General features: G+C 37.6%; 1 pseudogene; it reads left to right on the top strand.

Annotated features, from left to right (window-relative positions):
* Positions 1-1731: 1731 nt before the first annotated feature.
* Positions 1732-9765, top strand: LOC103751654 (annotated as a pseudogene).
* Positions 9766-17161: the final 7396 nt, after the last annotated feature.

Here is a 17161-nt window from a genome sequence, read left to right on the forward strand (position 1 = left end):
CATGTTCCACTACACCTGGCTTAAGAATGTTGGTCTTAATGTTCAGATTATAAAATGTTTTAATTGTCAAATGGTTAACATAAAAATTATATATAGTAGCATCTAAAGGGGTAAATTATTCCCATGTTGAATTTAGATGATTAATTTCTTATGTAAAAAGTTTTCTTTGATGTTTATTATTTATTTAAATTTGAAATATACATATGCTTATATTTTTTATTTTCCTTTACAGTCTGGGGATCAAACAAAGGACCCTGATAGGTGGTCTACCCATGAAGCTATATTCCCAGCCCAAGATACATTATATTTTTAATCTCTTGTCTACCAATAATTTACTGATTATATAATGCATAATACTTTTCCCATAGCTAGAATATTACTGTCATAGGAAAGGGAGCAAAGTTAAACATTTTAATATCTGTAAGCATATTTTACTAAATAAAGTGATGAGATCAATTGAAGACTTATAAGTATTAATATATATCAGGTTGTAAGTCTGAAGAAAGAACAATGACAATACAAATAAAAGAAAGAAAGACAAGGCAAACAATTCTCAAGCAAAGAAAGAGCTTCTCCATGTATTGTTGAACTGATCATAGGGGTTTTAAGAGCCATGAGCAGATAACCTTCCTTTCATCATAGCAAGGATGGCCTGGAGCAGTTTCATGGATGCCAGTAGAAGAGACGTTTCCTTGAGATCAAAGAGTTTGGATTGATCTCTCATGCCCGGCAAGGTCTATAGTATGCTGACTTTGCAAAGTGTCAATGCTGAACTACACTTCCCAGAAGTACCATTGTATATTTCTGATTAGATGGGAGATACTTGGGGCTGAAGGGAAGCAGCAGCTACTTTGTAGCACATACACAAAGTTCCTGATCTACTGATTCAACTTCTTGGTGTATAATAGAAGCAGAGTCTGACAAGATTCTGTGTTTCTCTGGGTTGTCCTGTAGTTTTTCTGACTCTTGGACCAGGTATGTGTGTTCACGTTGTCACAAAAGATCCTGGCTTCTGAGGGACACTCTTATCACTGGGGGCAGAAGCAATAAGGGGCAGCTCTCTTCTTATACGTAGCTTTCAAACTATTATGGAATTTAGATTCTATTGTATACATTAAAAGAATGCAACTTTCCCTATTAAATTTCAACATCTGCATGTCAGAAATCACATTCCTTATAACTATTTCAGTCGATGAAGTCAATGGGATACAAGAGGTATATGCTGATTAAAAAATGATTTTAGGAGACATGTGAATAATGAAGTGTTGATTTATAGAATGATTTTGGTTTACAGGATGGTTTATTGGAGGGTAAATGTTAGCTTGTAAACCTCTAGATTTTTCTGGGTCATATCAAAACTGGGCACAATTATAGAAACAGTTCCATGAAAGCAGTTGTGATAATTCATTTTCTGTGTTAACTTGCCTGGGCCATGGAATGAGCAGATATATGGTTAAACATTGTTTCTGGCTATTCCAGGGAGGAAGTTTCCAAAAAAGACTAACATTTATATTGGTAACAGTTTGCTCTACTGTGGGTCGGCATCATCTCATCTATTAAAGACCTAAGTAGAACAAAATGGGAAGAAGGTTGAATTCCCCATCCATCTGACTGCTTGAGCTTGGATGTTGATCTCTTGCATTTGGTGATCCTGGTTCCCAGGTCTTCACACTAGGGTGGACACTGGATCAAAGGGGTGAGAGTCTTTCTCCTGGGAACTTGTGGCAGATGATGTGCAATAAGAAGAAATGATTTCAGTTGTACTTTCCTTGTGACTACAGGAGACATTCATCTTCTCTGTCTACATCTGAAATAGTGAAATTAATGAGACTGAATGAGAACCAAATCTGGAAATGAATACAAAAGTGCTTCAACAATAAAATGAAAAGTACTAGAGAATCCACACTAGGATTCAGACCATTTTCCAATAAACGTTTCTGTATATCTGCATCTTCACTTAGGAGCATGTTGGAGTGTGCTCCTGGGCCCTCATTTCCTCTTTGTACCTGCAATAGATCACTGATTAACAAGATATTAAAATGAACACACACGCACACACACACACACACACACATTCATTCTACCGGTTCTGTTTCTTTAGAGAACCCTGACTAATACACTATGTGAAGACAGAGGCAAGGGTTGGCATGATGAACTTGCTAGCCAGGGATTGCAAAAAGCCCCCAGTAACACCGGGAGCCAGGATGCCAGGTAAAGAAGGGCCCTCTGTACAGCTTTTATAACAAGCACCAGAGCTCTGCCTATGTCTTGGTTTTAGATACTCAGCCTCCAGAACACAGGAAGTTTCTATTGTTTGAATGCACAGATTTGCTGCACTTTGTTACCCTCAGCGTCAGAAATTAATGCAGATGTCTATGGAACTTGGAAAGATGTCTTCCCAGAATTTCAGCTTCTACCTACGTATGACAAGTTGCTTTAATTAATGACTTGAATATTGGTGTGGGAGTTTTGTTTGTTGTGGTGTTGCAGATTAATTCCAGCAGCTTGTGCCTACTAAGCCTGTGAATAACCCCACCTGTCTTTTTTAAAATGAAATCGGAACAAGTAGATTGTGTTCTAGAAACTTTAAAAGCCACTGTCCTTTCATTTGTTCTCACAGGCACATGGGTAATGTTTAATACTCCTGCAGAGCATCTCTCCAGTGCTAAAATCATATATGGTTCTTGCCCACAAGGGCTCTTATGCTGAGCTACAGAAGCTAGAGTTGGGTTTGAAACTGCAGAGCTTGCAAGCTCAGTATCCACCTTCTTTCAGGACAAGACAAAAGTGCTTCCATTACACAGATTCACCAATGTATAACAGGCAAAGTCTAAGGGAAACTATGAATTGATATAGAAAAGCCAAAAAAGAAAATCATTGTGATGTGGAAATTTTAAAAAGGAAGAAGAAAATATTTAAAATACGTCCCCGTCTTAAGCTATTGATGCAGAAACATTCAGACTCAGCATGATTTAAAAACACAGACCTCCAAAGAACCCCCACACTATACTGGATTACTACATGTGGCAGACAGACTGATGGCACCACTGGCATCACGTGTGTGTGTGTGTGTGTAGGGATTTATCAGATTAGCTTACAGGATAGAGTCTGAGTAGTCCAACATTGGCTGCACCACACTGGAGAGGCTGAGAATCTGGTAGTTTCTCAGTCCATGAGGCTGGATGTCTCGGTATTCCCAATCTGGTGCTGAAGGTCTGACAGATTCCAAGAGAGCTGCTAGTCTTCACTGTACAATGGAATCAGAGGAAGTTGGTCACAGCAGCAAGATGAACTCACCAGTGAGAGATAAGGCAAGGGTCAAAAAAGCAAGAGCTCTCTTTTGCCATGGACTTTTATATGGGCTGCCATCAGAAGGTAACACCCACATTTAGGGTGGGTCTTCCAGGTTCAAATGATCCAATCAAGAAGGTCTCTCTCATTTCAGTTAATCCCAGATCTAGTCAAGTTGACACCCAGGATTTGCCATCACACATAGGCTCTCCCTGTGTGTCTCTGTGCCTAAATTTCCCTCTATTTTATTTTGTTTATTTAAAAAAATTTTTGATTTATTTAATGTGTATGAGTGTTATGCCTGCATGTATGTAAGTGCACCTGTGTCATGCAGTGCTCATGAAGGACAGAAGAGGGCATCGAATCCCCTGGAACTGGAGTTATGGATGGTTGTTAAACACCATGTGGTTGCTGAGATTTGAACTTGGGTCTTCTGCAAGAATGACCAGTACTCTTAACTGCTGAGCCATCTCTCCAATCTTATTTTATTTTTTAAAAATAGCTTTTGATTTTATTTTTAATTGTGATGTGTGTGTGTGTGTGTGTGTGTGTGTGTGTGTGTGTTTGAAGTGCCCATGGAAGTCAGAAGAGGGTATCAGGCCTCCTGGAGCTGGAGTTACAGGTGGTTCTGAGTTACCTGATATGGGTGCTGGGAATCAATATTGGGTTCTCAGGAAGGGCAGGAAGTGCTTTAAACTGTTGAACCATCTTCTCTCTGTTTATTAGGACACCAGTCATTAGGTCTAAAGATCTATTGTATTCCAGTGTGACCTCATCTTAGTTAACCTAATTACCTTTTTAATGATTATGACATTATGATTTAAACCCAAAAATATATATTCAGTCTTGTCCTGTTTGTTGGCACACTTCATTCAAAGCTCTTCAAATCTCTATGTGCTAATGAGATGACTGATTGCTGGGCCCTTGGTTAACTTCACTTTGGAAGCAAATGGCCAAGAGGCATTGTTATTTTAGGGTTGAAACATTCAAGTTTCACCTGACCTTCGTAGAAGGGAGAAGTGATAAAGACTGAGTTGGTCAGCAATGGCTAATGACATAATCAATCATGCCTATGTAATGAAGCTTCCATATAACCCAAAAGGACAGGATTTGGAGAGCTTCCAGGTGCTGAAAGAAGTTGGAATCTCTGCCCTGTTCCTGTTCTTTATTCTATGCATTCTAATATCAGTTCTTCATTTTCATCTTTGATAATAAATTGGTATCATTTGTCTTGGTAAGTAACCAAATCTTAAGAGGGGGGTATTGGAACCCTAAATTATGGCTGGTTGGTCAGGTTAGGTCACATTCTGGGATTTGCATTCAGTATGTAAAAAGGGCACTGGTTGTGGAACTGAGCCCTTTACCTGTGGGTTCCTATGCTTCTGCTACATGGGTGGCTCAGAACTGAACTGAATTAAAGGAAACCCAGAATTACCTTGTGTGTTTGTGGGAATGGTGGAATCCCAAAACATTCTGGTCACTGGAGGTTCCCTATTATGTTGAGTGTGAGGATAGCAAAAACATAAAAGTTTGGTGTTTCATATCTCTTAAAAATGATCCTATTTTCAAAAAAAGAGAATTTCAGAAAAACTTTTCAGGGGAAGCACTTCAGCAGAAATCATGATCCCAATGCAAAATATTTGTCTAGGAGTCTCTAAACAGAAATGGTCCTGAACAGTCCAGTCATAGACTGGAGTCAGATGTCATTATTTTCAACACAAACTTTTATTATTCTACAGTGCCTTTGTTTTTGAGATTCCCTTTTTGAGAGAAGTTAGGGAAAAGTTTCTCTGTAAAGATCTGAAAATGGACAATGGACTTGGCCGCCATTTTTCTTTTCAGAGGAGGGAGCCCTGATTATGCAGCATAAACTTTTCTTTCCATATAAAGAGAAAGATTTTAGAACTGGAGAGATGGCTCAGTGGTTAAGGGTACTAACTTTTGCAGAGGACCCAGGTTTAGTTCCCAGCACCTACATGATGGCCAACAATCTTCTGATAATTCAGTTTTGGGGGATTTGACCTCTTCAAATACTGCACACATGTGGTGCACCTACATACATGTAGGCAAAACTTGTTGATATACATAAAATAAAAATAAATAATTAAAAAGCTTTAAAAAGAGGAAGATTTGAGTTTTTAAAGTTCAGTGACTTTAACCTAAGGAGATATAATTATCTTCTGTTAATTTGTCTACTCTGGTGAGGTATCTCCTATGAGGACTTAATTAAACCTGTGAGTCCTTCTATTTTTTTCCCTCAATAGATTATCTCTTAAGGAAGTTGGTGTTTAAAAAAGATTTTTATTGATTATTTGAGAATTTCATACACATATTTTGATAATATCCAGACCCTCTCCCCATCTTTACCCTCACATTACTAACCCCTATTTCATGTCCTCTATTATTATTTTTTTCTTTTTAAAAGGCCTATTGAGTCTAACTTGTGTTCCTCAAATGCTCTTGGGTGTGGGTCTATCCCTTGGAGTCTGGTCAATCTACCAGGCATCACACCCTTAAAGAAAATGGACTGTCACTCTCTCAGAAGCAATCTTTTGCCAATAGTTCCTCAGCTGAGGCTGGGGCTTCTTGCTCAATAATTCCCTGCATACTAGGATGTTGTCTGGCATGAGCTTGCATAGGTCTTGTATATGCTGTCACAGTTGCTGTGAGCTCATATGTACAACTGACCAGCAATCTGGAAAACACTGTTTCCTTATAGTTGTCCACCGGCTCTTACAATTTTTCTGCCCCTTCTTCTGCAATGATTCCTGAGTCTTGGGAGGACAGAATGTGATATAGATGTCCCATTTATGCTGAGCACTCAGAATCTCATATTTTGCACACTGACCAGTTGTAGGTCTCTGTGTTAATCACCATCTGCTGCATGACCAAGTTTCTATGGTGAGAGCTAAGAGATGCATTTATCTATGGGTATAACAATAAGTCATTAGGGACTGGTTTAATACTATGTCCATTTAGTAGAAAAATAGTAATAAGTTTTCCCTTCTGGCCTGTGAGCTGTCTAGCTACAGATTCTTGGCTCTATAACAGTGATAGATATCAGGTCTATCTTGTGAAGCAGTCTAGAAAGTGGTTGGTTATTCCTTTAACATTTGTGCCACTATTGTAATAGTGGTCATATCTTGTCAGGCCAGTCATTACTGTAGCTCACAGGGCTCACAGCAAGATAAGGTTAACAATTACTTTTCTCTTCTTGTACATGCATCACACTTTCTAGTACTATGAGAGCTATCCAGTACAGATGAAGATAAAGCTTCCAGGCCAGTACCAGCTTGATTTCTCCTTGTTTATTCTGCTACTCATGTATATAGTATCTTCAGCAATAGGGTCTTACCATCAAGTTCTGACAGGTAACCAAGAGCAATGGCAACAACCAGTATTGTTTGAGGGTCTGTGGGAACCCCCTGGTCAGCAACTCCAAAAAAGGGAGTACATTCCTGGCACTGGGGTTTTTATTTGTTAGTCTGTGATGTCTGGTAGAGGCATTGTCCCCCTATTATAAGATAACTCCGTTTAAGTTCTTTTTACATCTGTATATACTTTAAGAAGCTTCTACAGTAGTAGGTTTCCAAATGACTTTTTCTAAAGGCCTTTAGTGTTAGTTATCCCTCCCCATACTCCCTCCTTTGCCCTCCCATTTCCCACCCCACTTAACCCTTTCTATTCTATTATTCTTCCTTTTTTCTTTATATACCTATAGTGTAGCTATCCTCTCATCAAGCTTCCCTGACAGCCGTTTACTAGTTTCTTGACCGCTATGGATTTTCCAATGAAACACACATATATAAGGATTCAAAGCTAGCATCCACTTGTGAGAGAAAGCATGCGATGTTCATCTTTCAGGATTTGGGTTATCTTACTCAAGAAGACTGTTTCCAGTTTCATCTATTTATGTGGGAACTTCGTAACTTCATTTTTAAACAGCTGGATAATATTCTATTGTGTAAATGCACCATACGTCCATTATTCACTCATCAGTTGATGGACATCTGGGTTATTTCTATTTCCTGGGTATTGTGAATAGAGCAGCAAGGAACATGATTGAACAGGTATCTCTGTAGTAAGATACAGAGTCCTTTGAGTATATATGCCCAAAATTGGTATGAATCGATCTTGTGGGAGATCTATTTCTAGGTTTTGAGGAATCTTCACACTGATTTCCATAGTGGCTTCCCCAATTTGCACTCCTACCAGTAGTGAACAAATATTCCTCTTTCTCCACATCCTCATCAATATTTGTCATTATTTGTTTTTTAGATCTTAGACATTCTGACTGGGGAAAGATGAAATCTCAGTAGTTTTAATTTGAATTTCCCCGATGACTAAAGATGTTGAAAATTTAAAAAATATTTTTCAGCCATTTTCAGTTCATCTTTTGAGAACTCTCTGTTTAGTTCTTTGCCCCAATTAATTGTTTATTTATTTTTTTTATGTTCGGCTTTTAAAATTCTTTGTATATTCTCGATACTAACATTCTGTCAGATGTATAGCTGGTAAAGACTTTTTTTTTTTTCCAGTAACTTGAATGATGCTACCTTTTGCTGTATAGGTGTTTTTAAGTTTCATGAGATCCCATTTATCAAATGTTGCTCTTAATGCTTGTGCTATCAGGGTCCTGTTCAGAAGGTCCTTTCCTGTGCCTATAAGTTCTTGTGTATTCGCTACTTTCTCCTCTATCAGATGAAAGGTATCAGGTCTTATGTGGAGGTTCATGATTCATTTGGAGTTGAGTTTTGTACAGGGTGAGGTAGAGGGATCTAGTGTCATTCTTCTACATGTAACTATCCAGTTTGAGTAGCCCCATTTGTTAAGATGCTCTCTTTTCCAATGTATATTAATTTTTTAAAATTTACTTTTCATTTTTTATGGGCATGAGTGTTTTTTCTGCATGTATGTAAGTGGACCTATGCTATGCAATGTCTGCAGAGGCCAGAAGAGGGCATTGGGTCTCCCTGGAACTGGTATTACAGATGGCTGTTAACTGCCATGTAGGTTCTGGGAAATGAATCTGGGTCTTCTGGAAGAGTGGCTAGTGCTCTTAACTACTGGGTCATCAAAACACTACACTGTTTATTTTTGGCCCCTTAAAAAAATCAGGTGACTATAAGTATGTGGACTTAAATCTGGGTCCTTAATTCTATTCCATTGATCAATATGTTTATTTTTATGCCAATATGATGCTGTTTTTACTATAGTCCTGCAGTATAAATTGAAATCACCAATACTTCTCAAATTATTGTGTAAAATAGAAAAGAAGGAACCCTTATAAATTCTTTATATGAAGCCAGTATTACCCTGATACCAAAACCAGACAAAGATACAGCAAAAAAGAAAATTATAGGCCAATTCCTCTTATGAACAGATGCAAAATTTTTCAATAAAATACTAGCAAGCCAAATGCAAGAACACATCAAAGAAGATTATTCACCATCATCAAGTCAGCTTCATTCCAGAGATGCAAGGATGGTTCAACATATGTAAATCAATAAATGCAATCATATAAACAAAATCAATGGCAAAATCCACATGGTCATCTCATTAGATGCAGAAAAGGCCTTTGACAAAATCCAACATTGCTTCAGACTATCTCTCCATGATAAATCTAGGGGCATAGGGGACATATCTCAACATAATAAAGGCAATATATAGCAAGCCTGCACTCAACGTCATACTTAACTGAGAAAAACTCAAAGCATTTACACTAAAATTGGGATCAAGATCAGGACGTCCACTCTCTCCATTCTTCTTCAATATAGAACTTGAAGCCTTAGCTAGAGCAGTAAGACAGAGGAGATAAGAGAATACAATTGGAAAGGAAGAAGCCAAAGTATCCTTATTACAGATTATATGATTCTATACATAAAAAACCCTAAAGACGTGGCTCCGCCCCAGGGAATGTGAGCTGAGGGGCCTGGAGCGGTGTGAGGAAGGACTATGAAGCTTCCGAACATCCTGCTTACTGGTACACCAGGAGTTGGAAAAACTACATTAGGCAAAGAACTGGCATCAAGATCAAGATTGAAGTACATTAATGTGGGTGATTTAGCTCTTGAAGGGGAGTTATATGATGGCTATGATGAAGAATATGACTGTCCCGTTTTGGATGAAGATAGAGTTGTTGATGAGTTAGAGAACCAGATGAGAGAAGGTGGCCATTGTTGTGGATTACCATGGCTGTGATTTCTTTCCTGAACACTGGATTCATACAGTCTTTGGGTGAGAAACAGATAATAGTATATTGTACAAAAGACTTGAAACAAGGGGTCATAATGAGAAGAAACTAAAAGACAATATTCAGTGTGAGATTTTTCATGTTCTTTATGAAGAAGCCAGAGCATCTTAAAAGAAGAAATTGTGCATCAGCTACCCAGCAATAAACCAGAAGAACTAGAGGAAAATATCAGTCAAATCTCAAGATGGATTGGGCAGTGGGTCAAAGATCATAAATCTTGACTGGCCACATTACAGTCACTCTTACTGATACACTCTTTCAACTTAATAGAAATTGTCCAAGCATCAGTAAAAACAACAAAAAGTATGTTGCAGGTCTACCGGGAGGATCATGTTAAGGGTACTGCCTGGGTTTCTTTTTCTCCATGAGAAAGCTAAACAATCTCAAATATGGATATAAATTCTAAGGGTTGTGAGTGAAAACTGGCATCAAATTTAATTGCGAAGTAATAAATCTAACCAAACGGGTACATATCTTTTAAGTTTATGACTAAAAATTCAGATGACTTCTTAAAATAAAAATGAACAGCTAAATATAAAAAAACCCAAAACCCTAAAGACTACACCAGAAAGCTCCTAGAGCTGATAAACAAATTGAGCAAAGTAGCAGGCTATAAAATCCCCAAATCAGGAGCCTTCCTACACATCAACAACAAACATAATGAGAAAGAGATCAGGAGAATGAATCGCATTCACAAGAGCCTCAAAAATCATAAAATATTTTGAAATAAATCTAACCAAGGAAGTGAGAGGCTTGTATAATTAAAAACTCTAAGACATAGAAAAAAGAAATTGGAGAAGATACCAGAAGATGGAAAGACCTCTCATGCTCATGGACTGATAGCATTAATAATGTGAAAGTGGTCACCTTCCCAAAAGCAGTCTACAAGTTTAATGCAATCCTCATTAAGATTCCAATGCAATTTTTCAAAGAAATTGAAAAAACAATCTCAAATTTCATGTGGATATACAAAAACCCAGGAGAGCCCAAACAATCTTGAACAACAGAAAAAGAGCTGACGGCATCACCATCCTTGAATTCAAATTATATGGCAGTTTGCTTTTTTGTAAGCACCAGGATTTGGGGTTTACACACTTAAAACTGTGACTATTGATCTCAAAGATTTTATTTTAAAGAACACGAATATTGAATTTTACATCTGCAGATTGAATTTCTGGAAAGAAACGATTTAACAACCTTCTTTATAGTTTTTGTTGATTTTCAGCATGGAAGAGATGAACATTAACATAACCTTTTAGCTATAATTATAAATACATCAAACATGATGCAGTTTTAATGACACAAGACCAACTGAAAATGCGAAATACGTATATGCGATTTTAATTAAGATACGTGCATAATTACAAGGATACTCCTCACAGGAGAAAGCCCAGGAAAGTTCATTTTCACTCCTCTTTCCCCCTCATTCCTTAAATGCTATTCTCATTCATTAAATCTCCTAATAACCTTGAAAATGTTCTGCTCTAGTTTTCCTTCATTGCTCATAGACACTAGGAGTTAAGGCCCCGATCCACCTGAAATCCAGGGACACAGCCTGTCTGAAAACTACTTTGTGTGTTTAGGATAATAGCAAAGTAGTGCACATGACTCTTGCTTGTATTGTCACTAAAAAATATCTCAACAAAAGAAGATATCTGACCCATCAATCATGTATGGGAACTATTTGATATCAACATATCAACAACAGGAGCGATCAGAGTTTTATACTTAAAGATTAAAGCCTCTCACATGTCTGAATCCTTCAGGCCTATATTAGCTCTATAGATACATAATGAAACACACTAAGATTCCACAATTCTCATATACCAATACTACTTTTCTTAGAATCACTTTTATTCCCTTTGAGTTCAGCATAATTAAATACCTATTTATTTTGCTATTAAGTGCATGATAGGTATAAATCTCTTATTAGAGTCAGTCATCAGTCAACAAATATACTAGCATCTACAAACCAATTGAATGCTTCCTCCTTCCACACAGCCCCTTGGGAGCTGTAGGCCGACAGTGATGCCATTTCTCCAGTCAGAGTGGCCAACAGTGGGTGCCTTGGGCATGAATGGGGGCCTCTCTGAAGGCTGTTCACAGCAACATATCCCTGTGTTTCCTTCCACTCTGCTGCCAGGGCCATTTCCTTCTGCAGTCTGGACACAATGCCAAGCACAGCCTGGGCTTTATGTCACTCATGTCTGATTGCTCTGTGTTACACAATAAATTATACATCACATTAAGTGTTAGTGTCAGGAAAAGGTTTATTTATTATGACACAATACTATATTCCCATATGATCACTCCACGTATTTTTGTTGTTCAAGCAAAAACTGTGTTCTAGGGGAAAAAAAAAAACCAACAAATTAAGAGGAACACTTTTATCAATCTGGTTAAAACCTGACTTGGGATGGTTCATAGAATTGCCTAGCAACAAAGCATTTTGATTTTACAATACTGGGTGCAATTTGACTACTCAAAACACAATAAGAAGGAAATTTTCATTCGTCTGCTTAAAGATTTTCCACTATTATTATAGATGTTTAAGTGGATTTCTCAAAACACGTTGGAATTAAAAACAACAGTAACAACAACCTTTTGAATCCATGCCTTATCTTTTAGGGCCTTTCGGGTGAGATTTTATTATTCAACATCATTTTACCTAACAATGCAATGATCATTATGAAGATGAATGCCCAAAGTGTTTATTAGAGGCATTTTCCTGGATTGTAAGGAGGCTTCATTTCTGTAGGAAAGAAGTATTTCATTAAACAGCATCTTAACAGTACAGAGCCTTTACACAACCTTGCATGCTGCTTCCCCTAGAGCTTTAGGTGTCATTTTAACAAGCAATCAGCAGGAATTGAAGTCAGTGAAGTGTTTTGTAGAGAATTCCCCCCAAAGTTAACTTCCCAGCATCTCAGGCTCCTCAGCTCTGAGACAGTGAGATGATTTTTGTGTCAGTTTGCCAAGCAGAAGTTTCCCAGTGTCCTTTTGTGCACTTGCATCCTTTCTGAGGAGTCGCAGCAAGCATTGTCTTGGTGCCCACAGAGAGGGTCCATTGCTGGGTTGTGACAGAAAGCCTGTTTGCCACTTAATGTGACTTGGAGATGGCCCTGGTGTACCTTCTTTGAGAACTGATTGTGAAATACAAGGAAGGTATGTGTTTTTAAACCTCAGACAACACACATCTGTTTAAGTGGAATGAATGGGCAATCGACATCCTAGTTGACATGTATCTATAACAGAAAGTTACTAGGACACTAGTCTTATATTACCAGCTTTCAGTCACCAATGTTGAATCAACTAGAAAGGCGTATCTAGTTTTTAAATGAGAACTGCAATTGAGACCTGGATTCCAATATCACCTCCAGAAAAAGCCTTTTGCACATATCCCGTGAAGGCCCATCTACCTCCATTCCAGTCTCCCCTCCTATTTCAGATACTATCTAAAATATCAGATATGTTTATTCTATTACCTCTTAGAAGGTCAGCTCTATGGAGGCTGGAGAACTATGCCCACTTTGTTCACTACCGTATGGCTAGCAGCTAGACCGGTTCTTGGCAAATAGTCAAAGCTTGATATATACAGTATATATAGTTAAGTGCTGCGTAACATTTTAATCAACCATAGACCTGATATACAATGAAGTATACCACATAGCCTAGATGTGCAGTAAACTCTACCATCCAGGCTGAGAACATACATTGTAGCATGCCTGCACAGCAGTGACAACAGCCCGATCACTAATTTCTCAGAATGTGTTCTTGTCATTAACTCACACATGACTGTATACTGGAGGCGTAAATTCAGTTCTGAAGGCTATGACCAGTGATGCTTCCCAAATTGTTGCCATGGAAGATTATTCCTATGAAGCTTTAAAAATAATTACACCATAAAGAGGAATCTGTAGTCCAATAAATATCAAGAATGATGACATGAAGAAATCTTAAAGAGATACTTTGTTTGTTTAGCTTTTGCAATACTGAGGGTCAAACATAGGGCCTCATGCACGCTAGGCAAGTGCTTCTGTCACTGAGCTGCATCCTCAAAATCCCAGGTACTTTAAATGTAAGATTTCTCATGATTTTAAGGATGCTAAATATTTGGTCACATTGCTCCCCTGTATCTATCTCTTTATTGCTAATCATCTTGACTGATAATCATAAGAACAGATATTGGAAAATATTACCAAAAAGACAATGTAGGCTATTCCAATTTTTTGGTGATTTTTTTTTGTGTGATTTATTTTGGTCTGTATAAACAAGAATGTATACAGGAGTTTCAAAATGCCCTTCAGTGAGGTCATCTGTGCTAAATGCTAACACTATCTTGAGATGTGTATGGGAAACAGGTGAAACTGTGATAGGAGCATGTTGACCATTGTTGAGTCTTAAGTTTACTGACTGTGTGCAGGTATCCTTTCAGAGGACTGTCAAGGGATAATTGTTTCAGTGTCCACAGAGTGACGGACTCTGGTGCTGTCACTTCTCTAGCCTTGTCATTTCTAAAGAATGGCTCAGGGCTTTGCTGCAAAGAAGGAAACCTGAGCACTGTGTCTACATCTTGACCTGTGATTTCTCATATGAGCAGAAGAATCATTCAGGATCCAAACATTCCTTTCTTTTCCAGTTAAGATAGCCTCTTTTGGGGCTGGAGAGATGGGGCAGTGGTTAAAAGTACTGGCTGCTCTCACAGAGGACCCAGGGTCGGTTCCCAGCACCTATCTTGTGGCTAACAACCATCTGTAACTTCAGCTCTAGGGGAATCCAACACCTTTTTCTGACCTCTGAGGGCAGTTACACACATGCAAGTAATACATTCATACACATAAAGTAAAATAATAAAATATTAAGAAAAGATAACCTTTTTCACTATGTCTGTCGATCACAAAGGATTTCTAAGAACATCTGTTTGATCTTGATCTTGGGTATACATTTCCTCCTGAGTTTTCAATAAGTTTTTTATTGATCTTTTGACTTCTTATTTAATTTTTATATTTTATTTTTTTACCATACATTTGGTATTATTTATTTTTCTTAACCAACACCTTTCTTTTATAATACAATTTGAACATTCCCTACTCAAGAGTTTAAAGTCCAAAGTGCTCTTAAATCTGAAGTGTTTAAGTGCTAATGTGACGTAAGTGGAAAATTCTACACCAGGAACATTTGTTTCATGTACAAAATTATTAAAATATCCTATGAATTATCTTTAGGCTATGTGTATAAGTCATATATGAAACATAAGTGAATTTGGATTTAGGCTTGGGTCCTGTTCCCAAGATATCTCATCAGAAACAGACAAATATTTCAAAATCTGAAGCATTTCTGACTCCCAACATTTCAGATGAGGTATATATACTCAGCCCATGATACTTTTCCTTAAACTGAAGAAGCAAATGGTTTTTCTCTCCCTGTCTATGCTGCTTTAGGTGTTATTATGTTAAATTTAATCCTGCTCTGAGAAAATGGTGCAGAGTTGTTCCACCTCAGATGTTCTTGGCATCATTTTTTTAATCACTTAGGTTTGTGTCTAAATTATTTCTTTCCTTTATTATTACAGAATTGATAACCTTAAAAAAAAAACCCAAAATTTTTCATTTGGGTCTAATGACTGCACAGAAATCTAAGATGTTCTTTTCCACTGATGGTTTAATCCTCAGTTTGTTTCAACATTTCTTTCTAATCTCATTATGAGTCTGTCTGGGGTGTGTGATACAGAGACGATGAATTCCAGCAGGTCACTAAGTTACTTCTAGAGCCCACAGAGCCATTAACGTCATCTGTAGGCTGAATAAATATATATGAATTAATACTTTTAAAATGCAACTAAATGCTGAAGTTCATTTATTGTCTTTTGAGACAGAGCCTCATATAACCTAGGCTGGCCTTGGGCATCCTGGCTCTGTAGCTAAGGATGACCCTGAACTTTTGATCCTCCTGCGTCTATTTCCCATGTATTGGGATTATTGGCATATGCTATGCCAACATAAGATTAACACATTTTAAATTATTTTAAAATTAATATAAAAATCAAAAAAAATTTCTTAAAATATAAAAGTATAGAAAATATCTTTAAAAGATTTAAGAGAATTTGGGGGTGGATTTTTTTTGGAGAGAAGTAAAGTTGAGACAGGATTATGTTATATAGTCTAAGTTGGCCTCAAACTCATGATCTTTCTACCTAAGTCTTTCAGGAACTGTGATTACAGGTACCCAGCTTAAGAAATGTTTTAATGTGCAAAAGTATCAAAAAGGATATTTTCAGCCTAAGACTCCATGTTACTTTTCTATCTAGAAAAAAAGCAATACCCTGAACTGGAGAGATGATTCAGTGGGTAAGGGTGCTTGCTGCCATGACTGTTGACTTGAGTTCGATTCCCAGAAACCACAAGTTGTCTCTGATCCATGCGTGTGTACGTAAAACATAATAAATAAATAAAGATTATTTCTCTATTTAGTTTGTGCTGTACAAATCCACATGTAATGTTAACCCAACATTTCTTTCTCTCCCTTTCTTGTTTTTGGAATTTATCCCCAGCAGTGTGCCAAATAGTTTAAAATACAGCACCCATTTAATGATTTTTCATATGTTGAGAACTATGTATAGAGCTCATGCTGAGTGAGTCACATTCTTGGTTATGTGTAAGAATCACCTGTGGAGTTTATAACCATGGTGACAACTGCGTCCCACTCCCCCCTACTGCATGAGCATCTCTGAGGTGGCTAGGGTAGTTGGGCGCCTTTATCTGAACAGAGTTCCCTGGGGATTCAAATGCATATCAAGTGGGAAGAACAATTTGCCCGCCGAGCGTCAGACTCTGTGTTTGGTACCCAGCTCCACAAGTGGGAAAGAATTAGACTTAGGAACCATCTCCTCTAAGACCCTTCTAGAATTTATCATCCAGCAACTCATCAGTCAGTCCAAAGACCCCAAAACTATTGCATAAAAATATTTCACTTAATTAGAAAAAGCCAGACTTAAGCATTTGATTCTTGGCCTTCAAAGGTCTGATAGCAGACTGTCTGGCTCTATCCTGCATGCCTGGCACACAGAGTGCACGGTGCCTGGCACACAGACATGAACCAGGAGATGTTTTTGTTGTATGAACAATTGAATAAAAAGAGCAGTTGCTGTAGTGGAAAGTAATTGTTTGCTAACTTCAGAGTTTCAATTATTAGTGGTGGAAAAACATGCCAGAGGCAAAATTCCTAATTCACTGGAAATGATCACTGAGAAGGAAGGCTGTTACTCTATTTCCTAAGTCAATCACATTTCAAGCATGTCAGAGTTCTTATTGCCAAATATTAAAAAATTCCCTTAATACTAAGAAAAGTAAATTAGGTTTGGATTTCTTCCTATTGTAGCCTTACAGATTTTGTTGTTGTTTTTCCACCTTTATTTTTTCCTTCCCTCTCCCCTCCCCTTGAGAAGGAAGGCTGTTACTCTATTTCCTAAGTCAATCACATTTCAAGCATGTCAGAGTTCTTATTGCCAAATATTAAAAAATTCCCTTAATACTAAGAAAAGTAAATTAGGTTTGGATTTCTTCCTATTGTAGCCTTACAGATTTTGTTGTTGTTTTTCCACCTTTATTTTTTCCTTCC

Source organism: Nannospalax galili, unplaced genomic scaffold (genome assembly GCF_000622305.1).
Source record: "Nannospalax galili isolate Female #2095 unplaced genomic scaffold, S.galili_v1.0 scaffold287, whole genome shotgun sequence".
NCBI classification, from domain to species: domain Eukaryota; kingdom Metazoa; phylum Chordata; class Mammalia; order Rodentia; family Spalacidae; genus Nannospalax; species Nannospalax galili.